At 48.2% G+C, this 16,965-nt stretch overlaps 1 protein-coding gene across 2 annotated transcripts in view; it reads left to right on the top strand.

Annotated features, from left to right (window-relative positions):
• The first annotated feature begins 7,652 nt into the window (after positions 1-7,652).
• TAOK2 (TAO kinase 2) overlaps positions 7,653-16,965 on the top strand; it is a 37,199-nt gene continuing 27,886 nt past the window's right edge. For both annotated transcript variants that reach the window (XM_054992488.1, XM_054992487.1), the window contains exon 1: positions 7,653-8,513. The gene's annotated coding sequence lies outside the window, so the exon portion shown is untranslated. The remainder of the gene's footprint in view (positions 8,514-16,965) is intronic.

Below are 16,965 nucleotides of genomic sequence, written 5' to 3'. Positions count from 1 at the left end.
GCAGCCAAGCATGATAAACCAGAGCAATTAATGAAAACTAGAAGCCTGCAATCAAAACGTTGGGCTAGTTAGTTCAAATCAAAATCAGTTTGGCCACACCACCATCCCTCCTTTTTCAAAATGCATTATATTTCTACCCTACCTTTATTTCAAGATGATGTACGTGGTTCCCCCTATTTTGTCTTCACAATAACGCTGCAAGACAGTTTAGGCAAGAGAGTAACTGGCCCAAAGGCATTCAGTAAAATTCATGGCTGAATCATCTGGGTCTCCCAGGCTGCTCTCTGACACTGTAGCCCGGTAGTACTCAAGTATTTTGAACTGTGCTCCAATTCTAAATTTGTCATAGCTTTTGGGACCTATTTTTAAACTTGGGGGGGGGGTGTTTGCGTTTTGAGACCTATTTGCAAAGTAACATCTTACTAAGTTCCTCCTCAACATCATAAAATGTACAGATTGCATATCAACATTGAAGGAGCTTATATTTTATTTTTCATATATGCTATTTCTGTATTTAGTATTTATATAAAAATACTGAGCGACTAGCGGCATTTCATGGTCATTTAGTGTTTATGTCTGAAGAATGTGCTTCTTGGAGCCTTCTGTCCCAGCTCAGTTTGTTCGTCCTTGACTTGCAACCCACTGTGGAAGGGTGATGACTCATTTTGGGGGACTTAACCTGCAGTCAGAGAACCACTGCTCTACTGGTTCTCATTAAACTTCACTGGCTCTGAGATTCAAGGTTAGAGTGATAAATTGAAACCACAATGGGGTGAATTCATGTCAAGATCTAGATTTAAAAAATTTATGCCTTCTAAACTGGCTTCTTTCTGTTCCTGCAAATAACTCAGCAACCCTCACCCTTAGCCTCAGTCTTGCTTTCTCCTTCACTCCTTTCGTAAAGCTCCATATCTCCACTGTTCATTGTTTCCTCAGGTCCTTGTTCCTTAAGGCACTCTGCTTCCTGACCAACTTCCTCAGCACTCCTCTGTCCCCCTATATCATAAACTCCGACCTAATTTTAAATTTTAAAAAATTATTTTTAAAATTATTTTTAAAAATAATTTTAAATTTTTAAATTTAAAAAATATTTTTAATTAACCTAATCTTTTACAGAACTCACTTTCTATTTAACCATTTCTTTTTCAAAACCCAATTTCAATTTAAGCACTCCTTACCTCAACTCCCCATTGTACATCTCCCAGATTTCTGTTTCTATTTCTGAATTGGCATTCTCTGGTCCATTAGCTTTCCTCATCTAGTTCCTAAAACCATATCAAAGTATTCAGCCATCCTGTCTGATGTTACAATAATTCCCAGGCAAACCGAGCACTTCCCTTTCCTCATAGAATCCAGACTGCAAAGTGCACTTTCTCTTGAGCCAAACCAATCAGGCTTCACCTCCACAAGCCCAGTAAAACATCAATCAAATTTAGGTAACATCGTTTAAGTTGAGAAGGGAGGCCGCTTTACTTAACTGGGAATGTGCTCCTTTTAAAGAAGTTTAATCTTGTTTAGTCAGCTTTTTCAAAAGGATTGACTTTTTAAAATAATTTATTCATTTAGAATATTTACAGCCTGCCTTTCAGTTAAAAAAAGATATGAGACAATTACGTAAATTAAAACACTGTTAAATGTTTCAAGTGGGTAGCGTGTTGGGTCTGCAGCAGAAGAGCAAGAGTGGGGGGAATGTACTAAAACGAATGACAGGATTGCCCATTGAAAAAAATAGGAGAGGCTTGAATGCAGATTGGAAATAATGGGAACTTGGAATGCTCATTGACCTGCATGGGCTACATAGAAACACATTAGAGCAAAGAAAAAAAATGCGAAGAAAACATGGAATGGATTTTGAAGGAAAGTGTCTGGGCCCAGATAGACTGTTCTAGGACTGGATTGACAGGCGCCTGAGTGCATGAATGGCCCCTGGGTGTGACAGAAGGGGTCTAGGACTGGAAAGACAGGCCCCACGCTGGAATGACGGCCCCTGGGTGTGCCAGAAGGGGTCTGGGACTGGAATGGCAGACCCCTAACTGGAATGATGGCCCCTGGGAGTGACAGAAGGGGTCTGGGACTGGAATGACGGGCCCCACGCTGGAATGACAGGCCCCACGCTGGAATGACGGTCCCTGGATGTGACAGAAGGGGTCTGAGACGGGAATGACGGCCCCTGGGTGTGACAGAAGGGATCTGGGACTGGAATGACAGGCCCTGGGTGTGACAGAACGGCTCTGGGACTGGGTTTACAAGGCCCTGACTGGAATGACAGTCCCTGGGTATATCAGAAGGACTCAGGGACTGGAATGACAGGCCCCTGACTGGAATGATGGCCCCTGAGTGTGACAGAAGGGCTGGGGGACTGGAATGACGGTCCCTGGGTGTGACAGAAGGGCTCAGGGACTGGAATGACAGGCCCCTGATTGGAATGATGGCCCCTGGTGTGACACTATGTCTTGGATCCTTACTAATGCTGTGTCTTTAAACATGAATATGTTAGCCTTATAGTATTGTCAGGGAACCATTTGTAGAAAAAGAACTGCAGGAACTCATTAGCATAACTCATTAACATATGCCACACCCCTTGATCGGGCCAAAATGGCCAAGATTCGGCTGCTGCCAGATGGGGAAGTGTTCTTCTGTCTGTTCTTCTGTTCCCAGAGCCATTCCAGCGTGGGGCTTGTCATTCCAGTCCCAGAGCCCTTCTGTCACACCAAGGGCCCTCATTCCAGTCAGGGGCCTGTCATTCCAGTCCCAGGCCCCTTCTGGCACACCCAGAGGCCGTCATTCCAGTCAGGGGCCTGTCATTCCAGTCCCAGAGCCCTTCTGTCACTCCCAGGGGCTGTCATTCCAGTCAGGGGCCTGTCATTCCAGTCCCAGAGCCCTTCTGTCACCCCCAGGGGCCATCTTTCCAGTCATGGGCCTGTCATTCCAGTCCCAGAGCCCTTCTGTCACACCCAAGGGCCTGTCATTCCAGTCTCCAAGCCCTTCTGTCACACCCAAGCACCGTCATTCCAGTCAGGGCCCTGTCATTCCAGTCCCTGAGCTCTTCTGTCACCCCCAGGGGCCATCTTTCCAGTCAGGGGCCTGTCATTCCAGTCCCAGAGCCCTTCTGTCACACCCAGGGGCCGTCATTCCAGTCAGGGCCCTGTCATTCCAGTCCCAGAGCCCTTCTGTCACACCCAGGGGCCGTCATTCCAGTCAGGGCCCTGTCATTCCAGTCCCAGAGCCCTTCTGTCACATCCAAGGGCCGTCATTCCAGTCAGGGCCCTGTCATTCCAGTCCCAGAGCCCTTCTGTCACTCCCAGGGGCTATCATTCCAGTCAGGGCCCTGTCATTCCAGTCCCTGAGCTCTTCTGTCACCCCCAGGGGCCATCTTTCCAGTCAGGGGCCTGTCATTCCAGTCCCAGAGCCCTTCTGTCACACCCAAGCGCCTGTGATTCCAGTGTCCGAGCCCTTCTGTCACCCCCAGGGGCCATCTTTCCAGTCATGGGCCTGTCATTCCAGTCCCAGAGCCCTTCTGTCACACCCAGGGGCCGTCATTCCAGTCAGGGCCCTGTCATTCCAGTCCCAGAGCCCTTCTGTCACGTCCAAGGGCCGTCATTCCAGTCAGGGGCCTGTCATTCCAGTCCCAGAGCCCTTCTGTCACTCCCAGGGGCTGTCATTCCAGTCAGGGGCCTGTCATTCCAGTCCCAGAGCCCTTCTGTCACCCCCAGGGGCCATCTTTCCAGTCATGGGCCTGTCATTCCAGTCCCAGAGCCCTTCTGTCACACCCAAGGGCCTGTCATTCCAGTCTCCAAGCCCTTCTGTCACACCCAAGCACCGTCATTCCAGTCAGGGCCCTGTCATTCCAGTCCCTGAGCTCTTCTGTCACCCCCAGGGGCCATCTTTCCAGTCAGGGGCCTGTCATTCCAGTCCCAGAGCCCTTCTGTCACACCCAGGGGCCGTCATTCCAGTCAGGGCCCTGTCATTCCAGTCCCAGAGCCCTTCTGTCACACCCAGGGGCCGTCATTCCAGTCAGGGCCCTGTCATTCCAGTCCCAGAGCCCTTCTGTCACATCCAAGGGCCGTCATTCCAGTCAGGGCCCTGTCATTCCAGTCCCAGAGCCCTTCTGTCACTCCCAGGGGCTATCATTCCAGTCAGGGCCCTGTCATTCCAGTCCCTGAGCTCTTCTGTCACCCCCAGGGGCCATCTTTCCAGTCAGGGGCCTGTCATTCCAGTCCCAGAGCCCTTCTGTCACACCCAAGCGCCTGTGATTCCAGTGTCCGAGCCCTTCTGTCACCCCCAGGGGCCATCTTTCCAGTCATGGGCCTGTCATTCCAGTCCCAGAGCCCTTCTGTCACACCCAGGGGCCGTCATTCCAGTCAGGGCCCTGTCATTCCAGTCCCAGAGCCCTTCTGTCACGTCCAAGGGCCGTCATTCCAGTCAGGGCCCTGTCATTCCAGTCTCAGAGCCCTTCTGTCACTCCCAGGGGCTATCATTCTAGTCAGGGCTCTGTCATTCCAGTCCCTGAGCTCTTCTGTCACCCCCAGGGGCCATCTTTCCAGTCATGGGCCTGTCATTCCAGTCCCAGAGCCCTTCTGTCACACCCAAGGGCCTGTCATTCCAGTCTCCGAGCCCTTCTGTCACCCCCAGGGGCCATCTTTCCAGTCAAGGGCCTGTCATTCCAGTCTCAGAGCCCTTCTGTCACACCCAAGCGCCTGTGATTCCAGTCTCCGAGCCCTTCTGTCACCCCCAGGGGCCATCTTTCCAGTCGGGCCTGTCATTCCAGTCCCAGAGCCCTTCTGTCACACCCAGGGGCCGTCATTCCAGTCAGGGCCCTATCATTCCAGTCCCAGAGCCCTTCTGTCACACCCAAGCGCCTGTGATTCCAGTCTCCGAGCCCTTCTGTCACCCCCAGGGGCCATCTTTCCAGTCATGGGCCTGTCATTCCAGTCCCAGAGCTCTTCTGTCACACCCAGGGGCCGTCATTCCAGTCAGGGCCCTGTCATTCCAGTCCCAGAGCCCTTCTGTCACTCCCAGGGGCTATCATTCTAGTCGGGGCCCTGTCATTCCAGTCCCTGAGCTCTTCTGTCACCCCCAGGGGCCATCTTTCCAGTCATGGGCCTGTCATTCCAGTCCCAGAGCCCTTCTGTCACACCCAAGGGCCTGTCATTCCAGTCTCCGAGCCCTTCTGTCACCCCCAGGGGCCATCTTTCCAGTCAAGGGCCTGTCATTCCAGTCTCAGAGCCCTTCTGTCACACCCAAGCGCCTGTGATTCCAGTCTCCGAGCCCTTCTGTCACCCCCAGGGGCCATCTTTCCAGTCGGGCCTGTCATTCCAGTCCCAGAGCCCTTCTGTCACACCCAGGGGCCGTCATTCCAGTCAGGGCCCTATCATTCCAGTCCCAGAGCCCTTCTGTCACACCCAAGCGCCTGTGATTCCAGTCTCCGAGCCCTTCTGTCACCCCCAGGGGCCATCTTTCCAGTCATGGGCCTGTCATTCCAGTCCCAGAGCTCTTCTGTCACACCCAGGGGCCGTCATTCCAGTCAGGGCCCTGTCATTCCAGTCCCAGAGCCCTTCTGTCACTCCCAGGGGCTATCATTCTAGTCGGGGCCCTGTCATTCCAGTCCCTGAGCTCTTCTGTCACCCCCAGGGGCCATCTTTCCAGTCATGGGCCTGTCATTCCAGTCCCAGAGCCCTTCTGTCACACCCAAGGGCCTGTCATTCCAGTCTCCGAGCCCTTCTGTCACCCCCAGGGGCCATCTTTCCAGTCATGGGCCTGTCATTCCAGTCTCAGAGCCCTTCTGTCACACCCAAGCGCCTTTGATTACAGTCTCCGAGCCCTTCTGTCACCCCCAGGGGCCATCTTTCCAGTCAGGGGCCTGTCATTCCAGTCCCAGAGCCCTTCTGTCACACCCAGGGGCCGTCATTCCAGTCAGGGCCCTATCATTCCAGTCCCAGAGCCCTTCTGTCACACCCAAGCGCCTGTGATTCCAGTCTCCGAGCCCTTCTGTCACCCCCACGGGCCATCTTTCCAGTTAGGGGCCTGTCATTCCAGTCCCAGAGCCCTTCTGTCACACCCAGGGGCCGTCATTCCAGTCAGGCCCTGTCATTCCAGTCCCAGAGCCCTTCTGTCACATCCAAGGGCCGTCATTCCAGTCAGGGCCCTGTCATTCCAGTCAGAGCCCTTCTGTCACTCCCAGGGGCTATCATTCCAGTCAGGGCCCTGTCATTCCAGGCCCTGAGCTCTTCTGTCACCCCCAGGGGCCATCTTTCCAGTCAGGGGCCTGTCATTCCAGTCCCAGAGCCCTTCTGTCACACCCAGGGGCCGTCATTCCAGTCATGGGCCTGTCATTCCAGTCCCAGAGCCCTTCTGTCACTCCCAGGGGCCGTCATTCCAGTCATGGGCCTGTCATTCCAGTCCCAGACCCTTTCTGCCACACCCAGGGGCCGTCATTGCACTCAGAGGCCTGTCAATCCAGTCCCAGAACAGTCTATCTGAGCCCAGACACTTTCCTTCAAAATCCATTCCACGTTTTCTTTGCACTTTTTTTTTGCTCTAATGTGTTTCAATGGAGCCCATGTAAGTCAATGGGCATTCCAGGTTCCCATTTCCAATGGGCATTCAAGCCTCTCCCATTATTTTCAATGGGCAATCCTGTCATTCGTTTTAGTACACCCCAGAGTGGGGTCCAGTCAACACCTTAAAGACCAACTTTGACTCGAAAGCTCATACCCTGGAGATCTAGTTGGTCTTTAAAGTGCTATTGGACCCGCCTTACATGTTTGTAACTTTCTGCCAAAAGGGCGTGTGATTTATCACTTCGTCTGACAGAAGGGTTTAGCCTGGATTCAGTCAAGGTGCCTAGGAGGTGAAGAAAAGGTCACACTCCAGACAAGTAATCCCCCCCCCCAAGGCGCGCTAGCGTGCGAGGCGACAGTTTAACTGTCGCCTGCAACCGCCCCTCCCTTTACTCTCATTGAACAGCTGCTTCCCCCTCCCCCTTTATGTCTGTACCGCCGCGAGAGCGCGGCTCTTTCTGAATCTTGCCCCAGTAACAGCTGAGAGATGGTGCCCCGCCCCTAAGAACATCAGGCTACCAATCACGCTCCGCCTTTCACACAGCGTCCAATCAAAACCGCTTGAGGGCATCTTGGTATTCCAATCTGGCATCCTTTCACCCGGATGCCGATCACACGCTAGTGGTCGCCTTTTCTTAAACCCCTCTTTTATTCTTAAGCCAGTTTTCATTCATAATTTTTTTTCGTTTTTGTGAAGTAAACCACATTCACGTACATTAGAACAATCCATGGAACGCGGAGGTCCTTGCTGGCACCCTTCTCCCTCTGCGTGTTACACGCTGAGCGTCAACAAACACCATCTTTGTTATGGTCTCGACAGTACGCATGCGTATAATGCAGTTCTACTCCGTTCTGTGCCGGCGTTACTTTTTGCTTCAGGAAGCCTTTTAGCGCCTGCGCTCTCTGCAGCGCATGTGGCTTGCGACTGCTTGATTCTTTGCTTACTGCGCGTGCGCTTCTTTTCAACGTTGCTTCCCCACCCTTCAACTTCGCGCGTGCGCCTGAAGTTCTCTCTGGCTTGGTTCCGGTCTGGCTCCTGCCTTGGGCGCCATCTTGGATTTGGGGACAACTGGAGTGAGTGAGAGGGAGGGAGGAGGCGGAGGAACCTGAGGAGGCGAGCGAGGGGAGGGGGGGCCGGATAGAACAAGGCCCCCCACCCCCACAGCACCCCCTTGCCGTATAGGGACTCCCACCCTCCCTACCCCACCCTCAACCCTTAGCGCTCCCCAAACCTTAAGAGAATTTCTTGGGCTCCTGTAGGACTATCCCGCCCACCCAACCCCCCCCCCCCTCCAGTTTCCTAAGAGGAGCTTTGTACGTCCTTTTTAGATACCTCCTTGAACCCTCGTTCTGTCCATTTGCTGAGGGAGGGGACCCTTATAGCTCACCCTGTTATATGTATATGTAGAAGCTCCTATCACCTAGGAGAAGCTGCAACAGCTTTCTTAGCCCACGTCGTCTTCCCCTCCTAGCTTGTCCCTTAGCGCCCCCCACCCCCAGCCATTTGCGGGCACCCTTCAACCTTGTCTCTGGTAGCTTCTTTTACAAGATTCCTCTTCTCGCTTCATAAAGAGACCCCCCATAGCGCTGGAGCCTCTTGGAGACTCCCCTCCCTTTCACTGGGATGCCCCAAGCCTGTTCTTTTTAGTGAAGCCCCCCTCCCCTGTCAAGGCTTCACTTCTGTAGCTCCTTTTCCCGTAGCCCCTTTTTTCCTTTGCTCCTCTAAAAGCCAAGCAAAAGAGGAAAAGGCTGGCGAGACCACGGATGCCCTATGTCTCCTATCAAAGGGGCCTTCCTCATCCAGGGGAGCCAGTGATAGTTCCCTCTGAGCCCCTTCTTTGATTGGAGGAGTTGGGAAAGAGGAGGAAGTCGGGGGTATACTCCCCACCCCTAATATCCTGGAGCTGGAGCCGCAAGGGGGAACAATATCTAGGCAGCTGCAAAGACTTACAGGTGAGACTCAAGTACAGAGATTAAGGGGGGTGGCGGTGGAATCTTTTGCGGTGAAAGGTTGGGGTGGGGAAGGGGAACAAAAGCAGAAGTGATAAACCAGTTTTGCGACAGTTCTGTTATGATCCAGTCCTCCCCTTTCTCCCCCCCTTCCTCTGAAGGATTAAATTAGTAGTGGTTTATCCCTTTTTCTCCCCACAAATCTTCTAGGCCCCACCTCTGTTCTGGCAAGCCCAGGAGTTCTGGCTCCAATACCTTTCTTCCTCTACCTTTCCTGTTAAACTTTTATTTTGGGGGCCCAACAACCTCCTGCAGGAAATAATGGATTCTGCCCCCCCCCCAATTCTTCCATCCAGACTCCTTGATGCCCTGTTTCTTTTCCACAGAATTGGAAAGACTGGCTTTGGCTCCCCCCAGCCTATTACTTCCTCCCATACACACACACATTCTCTCTCTCTGGAACTGGCAAATCAGGGTTCAGGCCTGCCCTTCCTCCTATCCATTCCTCTCCCGGACATGTCTGGGATCCTAGTTCTCAGCCCCCCTTTTCTACTTCCAAAGAGGTCTGTTTTTACGTGTTTAGATATTTGAGAGGTTTGCATTAGTGAGGCAGGTTAGAATGAAGGACTGTAGTGGGGTTCCTTAGGAGTTAACAATCTAGTGGGGAGAGGGGAACAGGAGTAAACACAGGGCCTTTTCTTAAAAGTGCATTTCAGGAAGGTGAGGTGAGTGACCGTTTCTTTGTATCTCATGTTTGTGTTCCATCACATTTCTTTTAAAACTTGGAAATGGTAGAGTTGTGTTTAGTTACTTTGGGAGGGGACCGGTGTCACACCAGCACTGCAGAAGAATGAGTTTTGACATGAGGACTTGGATGGGGGAAAGGATGAGGTGTCTCCTGACTGGAGTGGTTTTTCTTAAAGATCTCACGGTTGACATCCTTGCAACTAGAAAGTCCTACTCCTCAATGGTGACAAATTCCAGAGAGGTAGTCTGTTAGGCTGTTGCAGCAAAACCAAAAAAAGTAGTCTTATGACTGGTCTGGGGAGGGGCTGTGGTTTACTGGTAGAGCATCTGTTTGGCATGCAGAAGGTCCCAGGTTCAATTCCAGGCAACTCTAGTTAAAAGGATCAGGTAGTAGGTGATGTGAAAGACCTCAACCTGATACCCTGGAGAGCTGCTTCCAGTCTGAGTAGATAATACTGACCTTGATGGATCAATGGCCTAATTCAATATAAGCTAGTTTTATGTGTTCATGTATGTATGAATATGACACCTTGCAGTCTAAAGTTTTTCTGCCAACTGAGGATACACTTCATGCATCTGTTGAAGTGAGTTCTAACTCTTGGAAACCATTTGCCTCAGTGAAAGTATTTGTTTTTATTGTTCTACCAGGCACCTTGTTTTTACTTTTCTGTTGGTTTGCTACTGATCATTTGTCCCTGATACCAAAGGTCTTGCTTCTTAGCTTGTCTTTCAAAGCTGTTAATATTCTGAGGTCCAAAAAATAGGAACAAAATTAAATGCCAAGGACATCCAAATTGCACAAGCAAAAATATCCAATTTAGCATTCAGCATATACTGTAGAGAAAATGAATTCAGATTGATTCATTTTCAACAGTTTTCAATTTCCTGTTCTATCAGAACTTCATATTTGAATTTTAGTAGAATTGGGCATTGTGCTGTGGAGGGGGGTGGGAACTCTAGCGCCTGAGCATTGAGAATTTTTTCTTTTTATCTTCAGGAATTGTGTTTTTTGAAACATGAAATGCATGAGTGCTAGTAACTTTTCTACTTCTAATAAAAAGTAGAATTATACAGAATTCCAGACATCTTTTGCAGTTGTGCACACGTAGCACTATAAGCTGTTCTTTGTGCTGGAGGAACTAGAAAGCAGTGTATAAATAAAATAGTGAAAGGCTGCATTTGTACCAAGTGTCATTGGTGCAAAGCAAGCAGATTTGAGGCTTTGTAGCGTAATGAAACATATTATCTGACCAGGGGAGCCTGTTACACACTGCTCTGGAGCATGTTAGCTTGAGGTAGGGAATGAAGGAGGCTCTCTCTTTTGATATGTACACAGCCATGTCTGCACAAGGATGGATAGGACTTTAAAGTAGCCCTGGTCAAAGATGAGTAAGTATCCATGTGAGCTCTGTTGCTTTTGGGGCTCCTGCATCTGACCCTGTCCTAATAGCTGGTAGTTTCATCATACAAGACAGAGCATGCTATCTCCTTGGTTGTCTTTTGACAACATATTTGATATTTATTTACAAGAAGAAACTTTTAGAAATGTGTGATGAAGAGAGTGGAGCAGATATTTCTTTTTTATGATCGTGCCAGATCATAGTGGCTGTCATGGCTTTTAGGTTTCTTAGTTTTCATTTGTGGCCAGCAGTTCTGTCCTCGCCAATAACCTCTTTAGTTTTGCACAGCTTGGCAAATAATTGTACAGAAGTTATTAGCCCAACAGTCTATGCCTATGTTAGCACCTTTTGTTACAGCAATAGATCCAAGAGAGCATTCTTGCAATGTATCGTTATTTTATGCAATCCAATGCTTCAGCATATAATGATGGTCACTAGCTTTAATGGTTGTAAAAATGGATTAAACACATTTGTGGGTAATGGGTTCCAATGGCCATTGGTTATGATCGTTAAGTGCCATCTTCATGTTCAGAGGCACCTCTGAATGCTGGTTGCAGGGGTTAAATAGTAGGGGTGAGCCTTCCTGTGCTTCTCTTGGGCTTCTCTAAGGCCTCTGGGTAGCCGCTATGGGAGGCAGGGTGCTGGGCTGGTGGACCTATAATCTGATTCAGCAGGTCTCCTTATATGGTCTTAACAGCCTGAAGGAAATACAAGAATCAGTTTGTTTCCAGTTTTCTTGACTGGTGATTCTAACCACTCATGACCAGGCAAAAGCAAGCCTAGTCTTTGTTAAGGTGACCTCCAGTTCTTTCTGTACAGCATTTCCCCAACCTGTCTTTGAGGATATTGATACAAATGTCTCTTTCAGCTTCCAGAAGTGAATCTTGAGCTGCTTGTGCTCTAGGCAGGCCCTCTTGACACTCCAGGTTAAGAAAAGCAGTTAATGTGCAAAGTGTTGTTTTGAGTCACGGAGTAGCATGTAGTCCATTCCAGAGCAAGAGACAAAAGTCATCCTGACTAGCCTTGGCAGGAGAGACCAAGATAACTGTTGCTTCTTAAGCCACTGAGTGTCAAGCATCTGCTTCTGCTTTGCTCATGGCATCACAGTCTGGTATATAAGCTAATGAATGATGAAGTTTCTGAACAAAAGTCTCTAGGAGCTAGGAGTTTCCAACTCTGATCTTGTGCTTTCTCAGATCCTACAGCATTCAGCAGCAAGCAAAAGGATGATTAACTTGCACTGCCATCATAAAGTCTGAAACTGCACTTGTTGAAACTCAAGATGCAGGTACAAATTTCATATCTCCACTCACATCAAGTTGCCTTTGAACATGGTGGCAGAAGTGTAAAAAGTGGAAGCACTTGCTGTAAGGCCATAAGAAGAAGGACCTTGCTGTATTATGCTAAGGTCCAGCATTTTCTTTCCCTCATTGGCTAATCAGATTCCCCTGCCACAAGAAGCCCAGCAGCAGAGCAAAAAGAGGACATCAGACTATCTCCTAGTAAGTGGTATTCAAACGTACACGTCATATAAACATGGAAGGTTTTTTTGAGCAGTCATAGATAATAGGTAAGATGAGCCCCGTGGCGCAGAGTGGTAAGCTGCAGTACTGCAGTCCAAGCTCTGCTCACGACCTGAGTTCGATCCCGGCAGAAGCCAGGTTCAGGTAGCCACCTCAAGGTTGACTCAGCCTTCCATCCTTCCGAGGTTGGTAAAATGAGTACCCAGTTTCCTGGGGGTAAAGTGTAGATGACTCGGGAAGGCAATGGCAAACCACCCTGTAAAAATTGTGCCAAGAAAATGTCATGATGCGACATCCCCCCATGGGTCAGTAATGACTCGGTGCTTGCACAGGGGACTACCTTTACCTTTTTACCTAGATAATATGTATTCATCAGATATATCATCCATTCATTCATGCAATCCCATTTTCAGAACCAGCTCTAAGGACAAAAAAATGGTGCTGTCTTTTTCCACCCCTGGCTATCAGAAATAAGTTTTACTTTGGACATGATGTAGGAAATGTGGATGCACCTTCTAAGCTCTTTCTTTAGATGAATGTGAGATTTCAGATACTCCTGTGTTTTTAACATGTGTGGTGGAGCATGTAGTAACTTGCTGGAAGTTGCTGGCCAAATATATTTCCCCTTGCTAGCAAAGGTCATTTGTTAGAATCAGGAGGCTCTCAGCTTTCCCTTCTTAAAATAGTTTACAAATGGTTGCAGCAAAATCTCTGAAAATGACTTCAGTGTGTTCCCAAAGCATTATTTTCTCTTACGTTGTTGTGGTAGAATACAGCCCCTAGGGGTTGCTCCGGAGTTAACCACAGTCCCTCTGGAAGCACACTGTCTTCTTCCAGCATGGACAGGTGGAGTTCAAGAGAAAGTAACCCTTGGAATCCAAGTTTCCTGGAGCCTCTTGACAGGGCAGGTGCAGAATAACTTCAAAAAAAAGTCATAAAAGGTGAGGAGGGGGAGTTAACTAGAGAACAGGTGGAGGGGAAAAAGCTGGCAGCAAAGACTAAAAACAAATCTCTGTGTTCAATGCTGCTGGATTCACTGTGCAAGTATAGGAAGTCATCAAGGCTCTTTTTAAAGTTTCTAGGCCTCATGCTTGCCAGTAGTAGGAACGGTGATAACAATTAAAGCTAGATGGCTGAGTCAGCCTTTTAATTATTAGGTAGTAGAGCTTGAATGCCTATGACAGTTTTCTATCAAAACCACTATAAATGGGATAGATAGTTATAGAGGGTCTGTTTGTGAAGGTTTTGTAGGTGTGGTAAATGAGAAGGACTTGAAAGAACTTTGTGGGGATATACCAGTCGTTCTCCTGGATAAGCACATAAGCCTATTTCAGGGTGCCTTTTTTACTAGAGCATTTCATTACCAGATAGTAGTGGCTCCTCGTTAGATGCTTAACAGTGGCTATGGGGACTGTAGTATTGCCACACTTGCTGGGTGCTAGTACTGCAAAGGATGATGGGATAACACTTGGAGATGGGGAGCAGTTACACTTAAGACTTCAGTCTAGTGATTTTTAGGCCCCCTGGTTTTCTGCTCTTGTTTGGGGAAGCCTTTAAGATTTAAGAAAATTTATTTCTGAAGAAAGTCTGCCTATGGACAGTACATTTCACTATTGGCTGCTGTCATAACAGTTTGATTTTCAGAGTTGGACCTCTAGTGACCTGGCATCTTGTGATCATTTTACTTGTCTACTCCTGTCCTGTGTTTATGTCTTGTTACTGTATCAAAGAGAAGGAAGTAGCCACAGAATAATCAGAGTGCTCTTTTTGGTGCCTTTAGGTTAAAAAAAAAACGATGTAAAACATGGCATAAACAACTCAGTACCTGACACTTGTCATTATATGCACAGCGGCTGGTAAGCAAAAGTCACCCTCCATCACCTTAGGCTGTCTGAAATGCAAACAACTCCACTGCAGTGATGGTGGGAACAAACACACCCTTTCCTCAGCCCACCATATGGGACAAAGGGCTTTTACCTGTGGAGTATATGTTATGTAACGCATTTTTATTCCTAGACGCTCTCTTGATTCTGTGCCCTGCACAGTTAGCCTCACCCTTGTTCATCTGACACAGCAGGGGGGCCCAGTTCAACAGATGGACACCTCACTACTGACTGAAATCTAGTGGCTCCTTTCCAGGCACAAAGAGCTATTGCTTTTGGGGATTCTTGAATAACTCCCTCAGTTTGGAACAATGAATTGGAGGATCCAGGATAGCAACCTGCAGTTCTGCACCAGGTCTGAATAGCCTCTGGGGCCATCTGCTCCTGCATTATGCTGTAAAGCAGATCCTTCATAGTTCTCTTCATAGAGTTCTACAAGTATATAAAAATAATGTAAATTTTAAAAAATAAAATAAAAGCAGAGAGCTGAGTGTAGCAAGTTACCCTGTGTCAGGAGCTGCTTGCATAATTTGTTTTGGTTGCTTACAATATTTATATGACTTAAGCAAGCAAGCCAAATCGCATAGTGTGTTTGCAAGTGTGTGTGTGTTGTCTGCTCTCCTGTTCTGAAGGAATAGCCCCTTCCTGTTTTCACATGTGGTCTTCAGTTCAGAGTCTGCAAGTGGGGAGCAAACATGTCACCAGGCCTCTTAAGGGAACTTCCGTAGCCCCTCTAGCATCAATGTTTTAAGCTGTTGTATCTTAGACTATATTTTTATATTATGTTTTGCATATTGATCTAACCACGTTGAGTTACTATATGGGATACATATAGAAGTATATAAATTAACTTTCAGCTTCCCATTCCTAGTCATAGTAGATGAGTGTGAAGTATTTGGGGTTGGGGGTAAGGATAAGAATCAAATGACTTCTATAACGTATGTTTTGTGTGAGAGCCTGATCTAATGTTGCACTTCTGTTGCAGTGATGAAACTTATCCCTACAGGGTTTGGTTTTTTCCCCCTCAGAAGAATTAGCTGCAGGTGCCTCTTCCAGCCTTACGTACACCCTGTCCCTTTGCTGCTCTAGCTTTGAATGTAAACCCAAAATCAAGACCCTGCCTAAGCTCTGCACACCTCAGTGTATTAAGGTAGCAACTCTCTCAGCCGGAGATACCTTCTCACCAGGATTACTGCTGCCAGGCTGCACTTACGCTTCAGATGGTTCCCTGGGAAGCAACTGAACAATGCAAGGATTTCCTCTTGCTGGTGCGGCCTGCCTGCACTCTCTTGATTTCCTTGTTTTTTTGTTCATTGCTTGGGTGGAGGAGGAGAATCTGTTCAGTGGCCACTGCTGGTCCCAGAGGCTGAAGAGGAAGGGCTCTGAACTTAATGTGGTTGGACTGAGTCCGAAATATTTAGTTTCAGCAAATACAGATGAGATGCAGGTTGGTGCCACGGAGGTTGGAAAAGGCTCTGGTTCTTACATTCCTAGTGTTCATCTGAGCCAACCTGAATCAGAATTGAAGCTGATGAATCAGTCCTAGGGAGGAAAGACTGAGGGTGGGGTACGGTTCCAGGTGGCTGGCAGCTAGGAGTCTTGTTTTACTACTTGTGACCTCTAAAGTCTAAACATACAGAGTGCTTTAGTCCACACCACTGTTTTGTGCACCTGATGCGTGGCATTGGTTGTCTGCAGGAGCTTCATCCTTGTGATGTTAATGGAAGTTACTTGTCTTTCCGTGGGTTAGGTGCTACAGGGCTTAAATTAGATTCTAGTAAACCATCTAGATTTGGGGAACGCAAAGATGAAGAGTGTGCCTCCTGCCTCCATGTAATTCTTAACTAGGTCTGATTATTCTGGTGAGCAGGAAGTACTTTGGATCCCAGAGCTTATTCCTACTTTCAGACCAGTGATTTCCACACTGTAACATGAGACCTTTCTCAGGGAGGCTATGACAGTTACTAGGCAGGCCATGGAGTGGAAGTCTTGATTGGGCAGGGTAGAGATTGTGTGTCCGTCCAGCTCGCATCCCTTCAGTGGAGCACCACAGGTCGTGTCTCCAGATGTTCTTAATATGAGTGTCAGACATTTGCAAGTTCATGTGCCCTCTCAAACTGCTCTCCAGGTATCTGAAGGGGTCCTTGAGGACCAGGTTGTTGGTTTTTTTGGTGGATTTGTTTGTATGTTTTAATTTGTACTGTTTGTCACTGAGTTGATGGCAAGAGTACAGCTTCCCAGGCAGCCTTGGCCTCCTACTTTCCGGGCAAGGCTCCCTCTGATGCTTTGAATCCCCACAATAAGAAGTGAACTAGATGTTTTTATGTAATTTTGACTTCTTCCCCCGCCCTGTCCCATAGGCTCAGAACAGCTAGCATTTGAATGTAAACATGGGTCCATGTCCCTTCCTGGGCTCATAAAAATAGACCCCCACAAATGTGCCAGCAGGGGGGTGGTTAAAGGAGAGAATACAACAGCACCACTCTCCCACTCATAGAGAACATTAGTTCTTCTGATGACAGAGGGAGGCCGCCCAAAGTGGCAACTCCTGCACATGGATGCCACTGTGTAAATAATGCTTCTGGTTCAGGAGAAAATGTGTAGTGGGTTCTTTTGCTTGGTTTTGTCTCCAGCTGCTCTGTCGCAAGTCACTTGTTGTGTAGTAGTGTGCAGTTGTTTTGTGTGCAGCCAAGTAATGCTAGCATTTAATTATATGACCAAGGCTGCATTTTGTAATTGTGAACAACTTCAGCTTCATCTTGTGAGGATTGTTCTAGAGAAAGCAACTTCCATATGGTTCATGCTTTATGTGTTCAGAAGTACATTATTTCCTCCCCTATAAGGAATACCAAGTCCTGCACAAATATCCTGGGATTCCTCTTTGCTGTGTTCCAGAATTCCC

Source organism: Eublepharis macularius, chromosome 12, assembly GCF_028583425.1.
Source record: "Eublepharis macularius isolate TG4126 chromosome 12, MPM_Emac_v1.0, whole genome shotgun sequence".
NCBI classification, from domain to species: Eukaryota; Metazoa; Chordata; class Lepidosauria; order Squamata; family Eublepharidae; genus Eublepharis; species Eublepharis macularius.
The sequence above is the reverse complement of the archived record's forward strand: the minus strand, read 5'-3'. Positions and strand labels throughout refer to the sequence as shown.